Consider the following 16,650-nt stretch of genomic DNA (forward strand, 5'->3'; position numbering starts at 1 on the left):
TCTGAAAACTGGAATTTAACATATCAAATGGAAATTATAGAACTAAGAAAACATGATATTTCAAAATAAGAATTTAATAAACAAGAATAATAAGCAAATTAGTCTCAGAGAAAGAGCTAATAAACTGAAATCTAGGTCACTGCCAGATTGAAGTAGGAAAGGAAAAATGGATAAAAACACAAGAAAGAGAAAAAAGAGTCATATGAGGCAAAATTTAAAATTTTTCATGGGCAATAGGAGACTCGGAAGAATAGGCATGGGAGAATGGGAGAAAAGCAATTCTTGAAGAGATAATGATCAAGGATTTTGAAACACAGAAGCCAGACATCAAGATGCAGATGCAAGAATTACCATAAACATCAATAAAGATAAACAGAAAGAAAGCCTCACCTAGAGGTATGATAGTAGGCAACCTAACCTAAAAAATGCCAAGTCATGCAGAGAAGAAAGACACATTATCTTCAAAGGAACAACAATAAAACTGAAAGCTAACTCACCAAAGAAATGGTTCAGTCCAGAAAGGAATGGGATGGAATATTTATGGGCTGAAAAAAATTAATAAATGTATAAATAAATGAAATATCTTCATCAGTCCAAAGGAAAACAGGAAAGATATTGTCTTTTTTTTCTTTTTTAAAGGTGTACAAATTAGATGGTCCAAATAAGGAAACAAATTAAAAAATGGACACAAAATAAACTCTGTCAATTATTGCACTAAAGGTAAATATAATCAATATACATGCCAAATGATAAGATCAATAAACTGGATTAGAAAAAAAAAACAGAACTCATGCTTACAAAATAATAATTTTATACCCAGTAGCATAGTTTCAAAAGATATAGAGCAAGTTGCAAAAAGAAGAATAAAAAGGGAAAATTCTTAAATAGAGATAGTAATTTTTAACAAATTTCTATCAATAGGTAGTAAAATGTAGTGATAACACCCACATAATGTGGAACCTAATATGCTCCTGAATTGAGTTACTTCTGTCTAAAATAATTTGGAGAGTTCATTGGTGAAGCCATTAATAGCTAGGTTTTCTTTAAGAGGGTGCGCCTGGGTGGTGCAGTCGGTTAAGCGCCGACTTCAGCCAGGTCACGATCTTGCGGTCTGGGAGTTCAAGCCCTGTGTCAGGCTCTGGGCTGATGGCTCAGAGCCTGGAGCCTGTTTCCGATTCTGTGTCTCCCTCTCTCTCTGCCCCTCCCCCGTTCATGCTCTGTCTCTCTCTGTCCCCCCCCCCCCAAAAAAAATAAATAAACGTTGAAAAAAAAATTAAAAAAAAAATAGCTACCCAAGGGGCGCCTGGGTGGCTCAGTCAGTTAAGCATCCAACTTCAGCTCAGGTCATGATCTCACAGTTTGTGAGTTTGAGCCCCACATTGGGCTCTGTGCTGACAGCTCAGAGCCTGGAGCCTGCTTCTGATTCTGTGTCTCATTCTCTCTCTACCCCTCCTCCACGTGTGCACTGTCTCTCTGTGTCTCTCAAAAATAAATAAAAATGTAAAAAAAAAAAAATTTAAATAGCTATCCAAGTACCCTTTACTTATCCAAGTGTCCTGTTCTAACTCTTCACTTGTATCCTTAAGTATTTTCTAAACTTCAAAGTTTTAATAATCTCATTATTGCCTTTTTGATATCTGTAGCATTTGTAGTAGTATGTCCTTTTTCTAATTTTAAATACTGTCAATTAATGTTTTTTTTCTGATAATTATTACATGCTTACAATTTCATTAATCTTTTGTCTTTGTAGATATTCACTAGGTGCCTTGGTTTTCTGTTTTAGTTTTTATTGCATTTCTTTTCATTAATTGTTTTCTTTTACTTTAAGTTTTTCTGTTCTTTTGCTTGTATTATTACAAGGAAAATTAAATCACTGATTTTAGGTTTCAGCTTTTGTGCTCTTCCGACATAGGATTTATGTTACATATTTCTATCTAAATATTATTTTATAATCTTTCCAAAGATTCTGACATGTAATTTCTATACTTATATTTCATTAGTGAGATTTTCTAGTTTATGCACTAATACCCTGTTTGAAATGTGGATTTTTTAGATCTAATGTGTTTCCATGCAGTGGGAATTTCCTTTTTAATTTTTAAAACTGTGTTTGGGGCACCTGGTTGGCTCAGTCAGTTGAGCGACCAGCTTCAGCTCAGGTCATGATCTCATGATGAGTTCGAGCCCCACTTCGGGCTTGCTGCTGTCAGCCTGTCAGTGCAGATCCTGGTTAGGATCTTCTGTCCCCTTCTCTTTGCCCTATCCCTATTTGCACTCTGTCAAAAATAAATAAACACTTAAATTTTTTTTTTAAAAATAAAAATAAAAATGTGTTTATAGGTTCATTTAATTATGGTCAGGGAACATTCTCTGGATAATTTCCAAGTTATTAAATTTATAGAGACGTCCTTTTATGGATTAGCATATAGGCATTTTGGTAATTGTTCTCATTGCATTTGAAAATAATATTAATGTTGTTAGATACAATTATATATATTATACATAATGCATACTATGAATGTACATGTGTGTGTATATATATATATATATATATATATATATATATATAACATATTTGTAAGAAAAATAGTTGATGTACGTATCCATTGAACTTGACTTTTTCTTCCTTTGTCAACTTGTCATAAGGAGCCACCTTGGCAACTCTGTGCATAACCTGAGGGAAGTATCCCAAGCAACAGTAGTAGATCTGGGTCACCAATTCATATTGCTTAATTGTAGCCATGGTAAGGGGGATACAAGCTATACATGGCTTAACAAAATGAACTTCCTTTTACCAATGCTGACTTTACTAATGTTGCTGTTAAGTGGTTATGTTATCAAAAACATAGATCAATACTGAGCCCTGATATGGCACCGCTCACTTGGGAGACCAACACTTCCACTGGGCCTTCATTAGGCCTATTTCAGATTAGAGGGGACTGTAGTCTTCATGTGGATAGGCACATATTCTGTATATGGATTTGTCTTCCCTGACTGTGTTGCTTCTGTCAACACTGCACTGTCCATCATTCTGGTAACTGCCATACCAATGCCATCTGACCAGGAGTTCATTTCACAGCAAAGTGATTGAAGCAATTAGCCACTGGTCTAGTTAAAATATGGCTTACTGAAGATTCTGTTATGTTGCCAGAGAAAATATATTGAAAAGAAGGAGACCTATTTTATAAGATAGAGTATATGCTTTGATTCAGTAACTATTATATAATGGTATCTCTCTAATAGCCAGACTTTGTGGGTCCAGGAATCAAGGAGTGGAAGTAGAAGTGGCTCCTCTCACCTTTAAACTCAATTACTCACTAAATTTTGCTTCCCATTCTAGCAAAATTAAACTCTGATGGTTTAGAGTCCTTAATTCCCAGGTGGTAATATTTTAACAAGAAGACACTGCATCAGTTCCATTGAATTAGACATGAGACTACCATCTGGCCTTTTATACTTCTTATACCACTAAACCAACAGGCAGAAACAGGGCTTATTCTAGAAGTTTGAGCGATTGATCTCAACTCGCAAGGGAAATTGGGTTACTCCTACAAAATGAGAGTGTGGAGGACTATTTCTGAAACTCAGGGAATTCTGAGGCAACTCTTGGTACCTTCAAAGCCAAGAGCTAATGGAAAACTACAGCTTAAAAAAAAAGGGAAAAGAAGAACAATTGAAAAATCCGTGGCTTTGGGTCATTCTAGCAGCTAAAAGGACTGGTTATCTGAGGAGCTGGCTGACAGCAGAGAAATGTCAAATAAGTAGGCGAAGGATGCCATATATATAGCAATTACACCCTGTGACTAATTAGAAAAACAAATGAACTTTAGTATTTTAACATATTTTTTCTTTGCTTGCTATAGGTTTGTGTTTATTTGTCTGTGCTAACCACTTTATTCTTCTCTATTCTTTTTCCTTTATTTAATAGACGAGTTATTGGATGTTTAGTCTTTAGGAAACACAATATTCAGTGGGATCCCAATGAATGTAATGCATTATTAATATAAATAGCAATGGCTACAATGACTGTTGGGATTGTGAATGTCCTCATTTGGGAGAGAGAGTGAGAATTTCTTCACTTGTAGAAATATAAAGCTATTGTATTAATGTATAGAAGCTCAAAAGTAGGCAGAGAGGTACATACAGAAACTGAGTATCCAAATAGGTGGACAGTATGGTAGAGCAATTCTCCATAACTGGTTATCTCTCATATGCCTTACGCAGGTGACTTTGTATAAGTATCACTGGTGGGGAACTTCCCTGTGATGGGATTCTCCAGATACCCTCTTAAGCAATTTTGGCACAAAGTGCTACCACAAGGTTATCTGACTGTGATCACTACTCCCAGTAATCCAGTGGGAAAATTTCCAGTGAGTCCTACCAAAACAGAAACTCAGGAAATATCTTTGCTCTCCATTCAGCTGCGGCTGTGCCTCTTTTCCAATTAAGTCATTTCAGTCTTGGGGTAGTGGCTGCTGCTTATATCTGGTTCATTTGTATTCTTTAGACTTCTCTTTTCTTCTTACTAGTCTGTCCTCCCTTACTCCAGTATCTTGCTGATAATAGTTGTGGTAAGTTGAATAAAGGATCCCCAAAATAGTTGCATTCTAATTCTTACAGTGTGTGAATATATAAGCCTGTTACCTTATATATCAAAATACATACACAGATGTGATTAAGAATCTTTAGAGAGTGAGATTATCCTGAATTATTCAGGTGGGTCCTAAATATAATCACACACATCCTTATGAGAGATAGGCAAGGGATATTTGACTACACACGAGTATAAGACCAGGGAGTGTGACTAGGGAGACAGAAATTGGAATAATGCAATCACACATCAAGTAATGCTGATAACCTCCAAAAAATAAAAGAGGCAAGGAATGTGCTCTCCTCTGGATCCTCCAGAAGGAACCAGTCTTGCCAACAACTTGACTTTAGTCCAGTGGAATTGAATTATGGCTTCTGGAACTTAAAGGGAATATATTTTTGTTGTTTAAGACACTAAGTTTGTGATAATACGTTACAGAAGCAATGGGAAGTTAATATAATACTTAATATTAAACTTTTCTAGTCAAATAACTGTATGGTTTCTGTCACCTGGTAGGATTCTGACTGTTAGAGTCCTGCAAGAATATGAAGTGTTTCTGATCTTCTTTACAGGGAGGGAAAAGATACAATTAATGGACCAATGGCTACCTATTGTATATTGAAATTGTGAGCCAGTTCTTCAAAGTTGCTGCATCTGGCATACAAGCTCCAGATAGAGATACTCCCAAATTGATTTTGTAGTATAAACTTTATATGGCAGGATCCATTTGGCTCTAGAAGATTATGGACCAGTGAATTAAATGAGGTTATAATGGGATTACCATGCTCACATCCTTAAATGGTGGCTCTGTTCTCTGCAGTAACCTGAGATGCAACATTTTAATGATTTACTATCTGGATCAGAATGAAGATCAAAATCAGAAGCTTCCATTTGACTTTCTCCACTACACTAGTTTTAATCTCACATGTCAGGAACAATTATGAGGTTTTTACCAACTAACAAATATTTACATTCTAATTTAACATTTTCATAATGGGAAAGTGAGGACTGTGTGGGTCTAAGAATTGTACGGAGACTCCAATAATCACTTAGCATCCGTATGGTATACCCACACTCTGTGACGGAGGGACATTATGGTACTTTAGTTCCATGAATGTCAATGTCAGTTTGAATTCTGTTTCCAGTAATTCTCAGAATGTCAGTATATTTTCATTTTTCTAGATATGGTTACTCCTATAGATGGCTTTAAATAATTGGAAGTATCATATTCACATACAAGGGCTTTTATAATATAAATAAGTCTTCTCCAGTCAAAGGTTTGAAGTCCATAAATTGGCTAAACCACAGAAACAAAGTATAGGATGATAAATTTAATGGTGTGACTATCCTCAACTGGCTAATCATCCTTTTTTTTATTTTGTAAATTAAATAATAGCCCCCCCATTGACTGCCAATCTCTTCTTTTCCTAAATAATCATGTCTATTAACCATCTCCATAATTTTCTTTAGCTCACGATCCTCTGATGGTCACTTTGAACCTGAAACCCATTATAATAATTGCTCCTTCATACCTTCTGATGATTGAGCACCATGTTTTGACCTCTATTACATCAGGATCTCATTATTCCCCTTACTACAAGGGAGCCTGTTGTATAATAGCACCTCTGATCATCATCTCTGGCCTATACAGAGCAGTTACCACTGAGATTCTCATTGTTCTGGAGCCCCCTCATTACCATATTCCTTATCTCTTTAATAAATAGTGAGTTCTCTGTGTCCTTCCATAGACATTTTCTAATGGTGGTTTCCAGCTTTAAATAATATATTCATATTAATATGCCTGATGATCTAAGTCTCTTTATATCTTCCTCTCATTCTCTGCTATTACAGTTCTGCTATTTCTATATCTTTTAATATGTACCACCTTTCATGCTCCATTTCTTCCTTCCCCACCTCCTAAAATCTTTTCTTCATTTAGTGTGGACCAATACAAGGTTCTCCAGAGAAACAGGACCGGTAGGAAATTTTATGTTATTTTATGTTAATTAATTAATTAATTAATTAATTAAGTTATTTATTTTAAGGAATTGCCTCACACTATTACAGAGGTTGAAAAGTCTTACGATATTTGTAGTCAACAAGGTGGAGATTCAAGAAAGCTAATGGTATAGTTCTTTCTAGTCTAAGCCTGAAGGCCTTAGAAGCAGGATACCCAATGCTACAAATTCCAGGCAGAGTCCAAAAGCAAGAAAAGACTGATGTTCTAACTCAAAGACAGTCTGGTGATGAAAGACAATGAATTCTTTCTCCCTCAGCCTTTTTGTTTTATTCAGGCCTTTAATAGTTTGAATGAGGCCCACTCACTTACGGAGGGCAATGTGCTTTATTCAGTCTATTGATTCAAATGTTCATCTCATCCAGAAACACCCTCACAGAGACACCCAGTATAATGTTTAACCAAATATTTAGGCACCTGATTTGCCCAGTGAAACTGATGCATAAAATTAACTGTCAAAACACAGTTTTCTGAGGATGTTGCTAAGGTATTAAATCGTGTGTCAGAGGGGAATATTTCACCCCTCTGACTTAGCACCTTAGTCCCATGCATACTCTATCAGCTCTTGCCAGACCTTGTTGGCTGGTACTGCAGGTAATTCAAAGCTTACAACTTCTCTCTTCCCTTATCAAGCAGAGATCTATGATAGATGTGTTATGTCATGAGCTGGCTTAATTAAGGGTTTTGGAGATGGGAGATGAGAGTGCAGATTAGATTCTGAGGGGAGTGTATGTGGGTTTATAAGGATTAAACTTCTATATCATCTTCAGTCATGGAGGGGTAGCCTATAAAAGCAAGGTAGAAATATTTGCTGGGGCTCTGAGAGTACACAGAGATCTGGGGTTTCAAAGATATTAAATGCATTGACCCATATTTCTGTATCTCATGTCTTAGGATTTAATTCTTTCCAATTCAGGCTAGATCCTGCTCTAGGAAATTTCCCAGATTGAGAATATAAACTTTTATCGTTCTCTGATACCCTAAAAATTAAATCTCGGGGCATATCTTTACTTTCTCTGTCCTCTAACTCTAAAAGAGAAAAGGCTTTTTAATATGCTTTCAAGGAGAGACTTTACCTTTCATACTTGTTAAATAGGTGAGTAATCCCCCTCAGCCTTTCACTGGCTTTCTTCATTGCATTGTTACAACCAGTTTACACCACCTAATTCAAAAGTACTAATATTTACTTCCAAACTACCTCAAAAATGCTGAGACACAGTTCTACCAGTACATCTTTACCCAACACTATCTCACCCTGGTCGAACTCCAGTGAAAGTTTTAACAAATGCACCATTACAACTTTTTTGCTGTCAGTGTTTCACTAACACCAGTTGTTTGGTCCTTCTTGACAGCTGACCAACAGGTGATCCATTCTAAAATTGAAAATGAAATTTAAGTCTGCTTCCAAGGATCATTCATAAGATCAACTAGTAAGAGGTTGGGACCCTTGTGAAAGAGGCTCTGAGACAAAACTTTCATGTAGATGGTATATTGGGAAATACTCTTAAAGACACCTGCAAGAGGCTGAGAGAAACAAAATTAGTTAGAGATAGAAATTGAACTGGGAAACAACTTTAATATAGGGCTTATTCAGTCTCACAGAGAGTTTTGGAACTGTAATATCCCCTCACAGTTGTCCCTGATTTGAAATAATGAAGATACATATTAGCCAGTCATTGGATAGGATTCCCCTGGAGAAAGGATACTTAATTAAAAGAATATTAAACATGAATAGGTGCTCAACTTTATTCTTCATAGGGTAAATGCAATTAAACTTACAGTGAGATACCAGTATGCACCACAAGAATGTCTATAATTAAAAAATCTGAAAACCAAGTGTTTCTCAAGGATGTGGAACAATTAAGAAATCATACACCATGGACATGAGAATAAATTTGTAGAACTACTTTGAAATATCTGACAATATCTACTAAAGTTGGATAAATGCACATGTTCTTGAATTACTTAACAGTTCCCAGTCTCAGATACATACACAATAGAACTATTGTCATGTATTTACCTAAAGACATACAATAGAATGTGCCTAGCTACACTATTTATAATAACACCAAACTTTTAGGTATTCTAAAACCATTCACCATTTGAATGAATAAATAGATAATGGTACATTCATATGGTTTAGATAAATGAGAATCAACAATCTATAGCCATGCACACCATGTGGATGATTCTCACAAATATTAAGTGGAACAAAATAAGTCAGACATGCAAAAGGTATAATTCCATTTATATGAAGTACAAACAAATCTGTGTTGTTACCTGAGAGTATATAGTTGATTAATCTTTGACAGAGCAGGAAAGACTATCCAATGGGAAAAAAGACAGTTTCCAAGAAATGGTGTTGGGAAAACTAGACATCAACATGCAAAGAATGAAACTGGACCACGTTTCTACATCATACACAAAAATAAATTCAAAATGGATGAAAAACCTAAACGTGAGACAGGAAGCCATCAAAATCCTACAGGAAAATACAGGCAGCAACCTCTTTGACCTCAGCTGTAGAAACTTTTTACTAGACACATCTCCTGAGGCAATGGAAATAAAAGCAAACATGACCTATTGGGACTTCATCAAGATAAAAAAAATCTGTGCAGTGAAAAAACCATCAACAAAACTAAAAGACAACCTATGGAAGGGGAGAAGATATTTGCAAATGGCATATCAGATAAAAGGGTAGTATCCAAAATCTATAAAGAACTTATCAAACTCAACACAAATAATCCAGCTAAGAAAAGGGTAGAAAACATGAATAGATATTTTTCTACAGAAGACATCCAGATGGCCAACAGACACATGAAAAGATGGTCAAAATCACTTATCATAAGGGAAATAAATATCAAAACTATGATGAGATACAACCTCATACCTGTCAGAATGGCTAAAATCAACAACACAGGGAACGACAAGTGTTGACAAGGATACAGAGAAAAGGAAAACCTCTTACCCTATAGGTGGAAATGCAAACTGGTGCAGCCACTAACAGTATGGAGCTTCCTCAGAAAGTTAAAAATAGAACAACCCTATGATCCAGCAATTGCACTACTAGGTATTTATTTACACAAAGGATATAAAAGTACTGATTTGAAAGGACACATGCACTCCGATGTTTATAGCAACACTATCAACAACAGCCAACTTATGGAAAGAGCCCAAATGTCCATCAATTAATGCAATGGAATACAATTAATACAATGGAATGTTAGTAGGCCATAAAAAAGAATTACATCTTGCCATTTGCAAGAACATGGATGGAGCTAGAGGGTATTATGTTAAGGGAAATAAATCAGAGAAAGACAAATACCATATGATTTCACTCATATTTGGAATTTAAGAAACAAAACAAATTAACATGAGGGAGGAAAAGAGAGGCAAACCAAGAAATAGACCCTTAACTATAGAGAACAAACTGATGGTTACCAGAGGAGAGATGAGCAGGGGTATGGGTTAAATAGGTGATAGGGATTAAGGAGTGCATTTGTGATGAGCACCAGGATTTGGATGTAAGTGTTGAATCACTAACTGTTACACCTGAAATTAATATTAAACTGCATGTTAACTAACTGGAATTTAAATAAAAACTTGAAAAAATAGATTAAAAAAATAATAAATCTATTCTGTTAGAATACAGAAAGAAAAATGAATGCCTTTAAAATGTGAAAAGATGTATAATTTCAATAGTAATAGTACAAATAAAAGTTAAAATGACACCATGACACTATTTTTTACTTACCAACTTTTTAAAAATCCCAAAGTTTGATAATACCTTCAGTTATGTGGAGAATATAGTACTGAAAAAATGCAAATTGGTACCAACCTTAAATAGTGATATTTGCCCATAATGTATCAAAATGTTTTCTTTGACCAGGGTGCATAAATATCACTTACAGTGCTCAATAAATGAAGATCCTGAGTCCCACCCCTAGAAATTTGGATTCAGTTATTCTGGAGTAGAGATCAATAATTTTCCTTTCTAACAACCTTCCTGATGTTACTAATGTTGCCTCTTCTGAAAACTATACTTTAAATAACACTGCCTCAGACTCCATTTCACTTATAAAAATTTACATGCCCATATATAAATATGACCTTGTGAATGATGTTTTTGTATCAGGAAAACATTACCAGTGTTTAAGAAATCATACTTTTTAGGGGCGCCTGGGTGGCGCAGTCGGTTAAGCATCCGACTTCAGCCAGGTCACGATCTCGCGGTCCGTGAGTTCGAGCCCCGCGTCAGGCTCTGGGCTGATGGCTCAGAGCCTGGAGCCTGTTTCCGATTCTGTGTCTCCCTCTCTCTCTGCCCCTCCCCCGTTCATGCTCTGTCTCTCTCTGTCCCCAAAAATGAATAAAAAACGTTGAAAAAAATTAAAAAAAAAAAAAAAAGAAATCATACTTTTTAAGGATGTCTATTATTTTTATGGGAAATAAATTTACAATCACAAAGTTTGGGAAAAAATTGAAAATGATGAAAGACTGTATATTGAAAAATTCCCTCATACTGAATGCCACCATCTCTCCACCTCCCCACATATACCTCAGCAAAACAAATAACTATTGTTACTAATATCGTCTATCTTCTTTCATACACTTTTATGAAAGCAAATATAAATATGTTACCTTTTAACTTCTTTCATCAAACAAATTTGTGGACACTATACAGAGTGCTTACTTGGCTTATTTTAAACCAAGTGTGTTTATAATTCCTGTTCAAAAAATAAATATTTTTATTTTTTTATTTTTTTTTAATTTTTTAACGTTTATTTATTTTTGAGACAGAGAGAGACAGAGCATGAACAGGGGAGGGGCAGAGAGAGAGGGAGACACAGAATCTGAAACAGGCTCCAGGCTCTGAGCCAGGACGCGGGGCTCAAACTCATGGACTGTGAGATCATGACCTGAGCTGAAGTCAGACGCTTAACCGACCAAGCCACCCAGGTACCCCCAAAATAAACATTTTTAAAAGAGTGATTATTGTAATCTTTATAATTATTTTCTGACTTTCAAAATGTACCACAAATTTCTCAAAGCATGCTCTTTACTCAGTTGCCAGATATTATTTTTTGATATTTGATATCCTCTTCTATATATAGGAAAATAAATATTTGAAGTTTATCACACAGATTTGGTTTCTGGTAGGATTCTAGTTATTTGTAATCAAGGAGAGGTATTCATTCACAAAAAACTTTGAAATGGAGGAAGCCATTATTCTCCCAAGCACCTAAGGCAAGACAACCAAGAGTTTCAGCAAATGGTCAATGAGAGATTGCACACCAAATCCTAAGGGTTTCTAGGACTGCCTTGGAATTACTGGCCACTGAAGCAAGTGGAAGCCTCCATGCCCACATTACTCTATCATTCCCTGTAAAATTCTTGACTTAAGTTTCTCTAGTTTTCCAACAGGTATTTACCTATATTTTCCCTATCTTAACCCACTTACTATATATAGCTAAGTAACCCACTTCCTCTAAGTGATTTTCACTTCTTGGTTGAACCTTGAATGATACCTGTCGATACCCAGATCCCATTTGTCTTTGTTCTACACAATTAGAAGGAAGTTTAAATTTTCACTCCAATTTTCTCCATCATTTATTTCCCTGTGTTATGTCATTCTAATAATAGTATAATGTGGTGGGTGGAGGGGAGGGGTTAAATGTAGAATAAAATTTCGCATTGTCAAAAGTCATGCAAGAGTAATACACAAACACTAAAGGATTTTTTTTTTCCTCTGTGATTTCACTACTCTTGCAGGATAAAGGTTAAAGCATTTTGTACTAGGTATTGTCAAGCTTTGGACTTGTCTCATTATTCATATCAGACAATAAGAATTACGAATGGATTTTATGGTAGAATAGAACTTTTGAGAAAGATTATTTTTTAACCAGTCTCTCCATTCTAATAAATTACACAATAGCCTCATCACATGTGAAAGCAATAAGATTTTCTAGAGAGAACTGAGATAAACAGTAGTACCTAGAGAAATGACAATTTATTATCCTGAAATAAAACAGCTACTAATTATATCTTTTATGCATTTATGCTATACCTGAGCCTCCCTACATGTGTGAGATAAACTGGGATTTTTTTTAAAGCAGTGAGTACTCATTTCTAAAAATATTAAGTTGTTACTTCTGTCCCACCACAATTATACATTTTATGTCTAGAAATCTTGTTGAGGTCAAAGAGAACATAATTTGTGGAAATTAAATAATACTACAAGGGGTGTCTGAGTGGCTCAGTAGGTTGAATGACTGACTCTTGATTTCTGCTCAAGTCATGATCCTAGGGTTGTGGGGTCCAGCCCCACTTGGGCTTCATGCTGAGCATGGAGCCTACTTAAGATTCTCTCTCGCTCAAATAAAAATAAATAAATAAATGCTAAATAATACTTAAAAACTAGCTAAGTATAAATAGCCACTAAATATAGTATTACATTTTCAAATTTATATTCACCTAGTTAGTTTAAATCCTAAATCTCCACTCAAGCCCGTGTTACCTGAGTCCTTCAGAATATTATAGTCATCATTTCATTAATATTGAAGGACAATATCTTCAGCCCTTTTAGAATATCCTATTAGTGACAGAGAACCACTTTTTTACTTTACATTCACAGATTCTAAGAAAACTTATGTTTCTCCTAGACCTGTTGTGTCTCATGCCCCATTTCCACAGAGTTCTACATCTCCATTTTGGTCTCACTTCTTATAAATGCATCATCTTCCCAGTTCTATCTCTTGTCTCATTCTGCATCTTTATTTAATCAGTACATTTGATTTTTGTTTGTTACTCCTGTTTGGAAGAACTGCAGAAGATCGAAGCATTGCTTAGTACAGGCTCCGTATTAAAACTGAATATTATCTATCTGTGTCTTAGAAGTTCTCATCATGAAGACCTTCCCACTGGCTGGCTCTGTATGTCTAGCTTCTGCATCAGCCTGTCACTCTGTCTCTTACAGACTTTCTCTTTACCCCCCTGCCCCAAATACCTCACAAGATCCTTCCTGTTTCTCTCTCATGCATTAAGGCTTGAACTCTCATAATTTTATGTTTAAAAGAGTTTCAGCTTCTTCCCTAAGCCCCAAACTATTTGTTGGCTTACCTATACATTGTAAAACCATTAAGATGATCTTCTCAACAGAGGAAAAGGTACTTGTGACCATTTTTATTAAGCACCAAGAGATTTTAGTTTCTAGTCTTTCATTTACTGTGCCCCCAAATGAACTACAAGACAGGGCTTCAATTACTCACTCGCCAGGGTAAATTCACAAGCTATGTGGAAATTTTACTTTTTGCATTGTGAGTGTAGGACTAACCCTAAGCAAGTTTATTTAGGGTAATCAATTCTATTCCAAAGGTCTTTGATGTTAACTTATCACAAATGTCTTCACCATATTTCTTTTATTGGGGAGCTTGGAATCATCATGACTGTTATTTCTCCTGAAGGCACTCTTTAAAATGTTCTCAATGAGAGTTTAAACTTAAACCACTATAACTTTACAAACTAAAGCGTTCTAAGATCCACCCAGGAAGGAAGGAGAAATACAGGAAATACTGCATTACTTTAAAATACATTGATTATTTATATATGCATCTATAGATCATTTAGGAACAAAGCATGCTTATGATTGCATACAACCTGGACAATAATTTAAATGAAACTTAAGCAAGACACATTTAATATGAAGATGGTGAAACAAAACAAAACAAAATAAGGAAAAGAAAAAAACCAAAATATATCCATCCTATACTCCTGCTAAATTCTTTAAATTAGGACAGATTATTCAGATTTCATAAAATTGTAAGGATCAAAATTATCAGATAATCCATCATCTGAATATTAGGCCATATGCTGAACTACACAAAGGAAAGACTTTTTTTCCTTTCTGCTCTTATCTTTATCTTACATATGAGACTATGATAGTAGCCAATACCCTTTAATATCTTAATATTTTGCTACATCCTCAGAGTCACGATGATGCTTCAAGATGTGTATGTAATTTTTAAAGAATGGTTTTGAGTTAATTGGTTATTTGATTGATTATTTAGGAAAATGTTGGAAAATTTTCTCCCATTATGGTCATGAAGATTTTATTTGTCACCGTGACTTTTTTTGCTCTAACATTTTAAAGCAAATGAAAATGAAATGAAATGAAATGAAATGAAATGAAAATATTTTCATGAAGTAAATATTGGAAAAAAGTTTTAAAAATGCTTAAATCTAAGAAATAGTTCTGAGCACCTCTCTCAAGCCATTTTAGTAGATTTTATTAGGAGATTATTTTCAGCTTCCGTTTGTCTTTTTAGTACAAAAATATGTAAAAGTTTGAATACGACCATTTATCTTTGCTGATGTTATTAGCATTGTCACCATCTCTTTGATTTAACTTTTAATTCCATTTTGTTTTCATTTCAATAGCTTTATTTTTCACTTTCTTCCTTTATATTTCCATTTTCCAATGATTTATGTTGCCTGTTCTTGTATTTGTTTCTGTAGGTCCATAAAATGCATTCTGTTTTTGTTTCTTTTTGAGTTACTTTTGGTTTCTTGCTTCCCACTTGAGATCACTTTCTTTTCTTTAGTTAAAGAATAATTATCAACATTTTTCTGCTTTTTCCCAATAGAATATGTTTTCTCTTTGAACACTTTTTAACCAGCTTCTATAATATGATTTCAGAACTTGATATTAACATTTATTACTTCAGCCTCAAAGGCATGTCATAAACTATTCTGAAACAAACAAACAAAAATATTAAAAGTTTCTTTGTTCTTTGTGGCTTATATACAATGCTAAACTGAGCCCTATTCTGTAAAGTTGAAATAGCAAATTCCCTACTCTTTTGTTTTGTTTTTGTTTTTAACACTAAGTAGGCCTGTTCAATCAGGTTTTATATTATTCTGACCTTATTGGAATTTTTCTTACCAGCAGTTTAAAAAAGGCAATCCATTGAGACCTAGTTCATGGTTATTATTTCAAGAGATATGGCTATAAAGTTCTACTTAAAAACAAAGAGTAACTAAAGCATTGTCTTAAATTCCTATTGAATTTATTCATCATTCAGCTATTTGTTCAGCTGTTTATTATTAAAAGTTTTTTCCCCTATTTTCAAACCATTTTGGCCTGTCTCTGAATGATTCTCAATGTTTCCTGTTCTTTCTTTTTCTGTTGGTGTTTTTCCAATGAGGTGGTTTTGTACTTCAACTAGTGTAGCACATGCTACTGTGTTCAATTTAGCTTGTGTCTCTCTGTTGAATTTAATGTTTTATTAGTTTAGGGTACACAATAAGAGCACCTCTTTCAAAGTATAATTTTCAGGGAAGATAAAAATAAGACAAATAGATAATGGAAAGGTTTCAAATATTTCTGTAACTCACGAACATGAAAACCGTTGAGGTGGTAAAACCCGTGTGATGAGCGTTTGAAAAACAGCACTTATTGATGCTGATAAAGAAGGTTGAAATGAGTTTAGATATAAAACAAGCTCATATAAATTAAACCACACACACTGTGATTATCTAGTTGGCAAAAAATCTACAAGTTAGCATCTAATCTCGTGGAGACTGGGACTTAATACATATAAATATCAAGTAAAACAAAAACGTATCACCCAGATGATTAAAATCTCTTTTGAGTATACTTATTAGACAATGCTACCCAAAAGGCAGACAACCGTCTTCTGTCCATATGTCTAAGTATTTGATAATTTTTTGTAATATCTCTTCTATTTAGATTCTAAACAAATTGAGAAGATATAAGAATACAAAACAAACTAGCTATATTAGCCAAAGCCAATAATAATACCCTCTCCCTTTTCACTCTTGCACCCAAATACTTAAACTCACGCAGTGATAGGAGAAGAGCTGGATAGCTACAGGTTCGCCTCAAATGACAGGGTCTGCTGTGGGGGTGTTAACATGGAGAAGACTAATACATGGAGTTTGACACACACAGGATATACATAAGTCTCAGTTATAGGTGAAAAGCAAGGATTCTCCACTCAGGCCAGTGCAGAGCAAGATTTTCAATTTT

Source organism: Prionailurus viverrinus, chromosome B3, assembly GCF_022837055.1.
Source record: "Prionailurus viverrinus isolate Anna chromosome B3, UM_Priviv_1.0, whole genome shotgun sequence".
Classification (NCBI taxonomy): domain Eukaryota; kingdom Metazoa; phylum Chordata; class Mammalia; order Carnivora; family Felidae; genus Prionailurus; species Prionailurus viverrinus.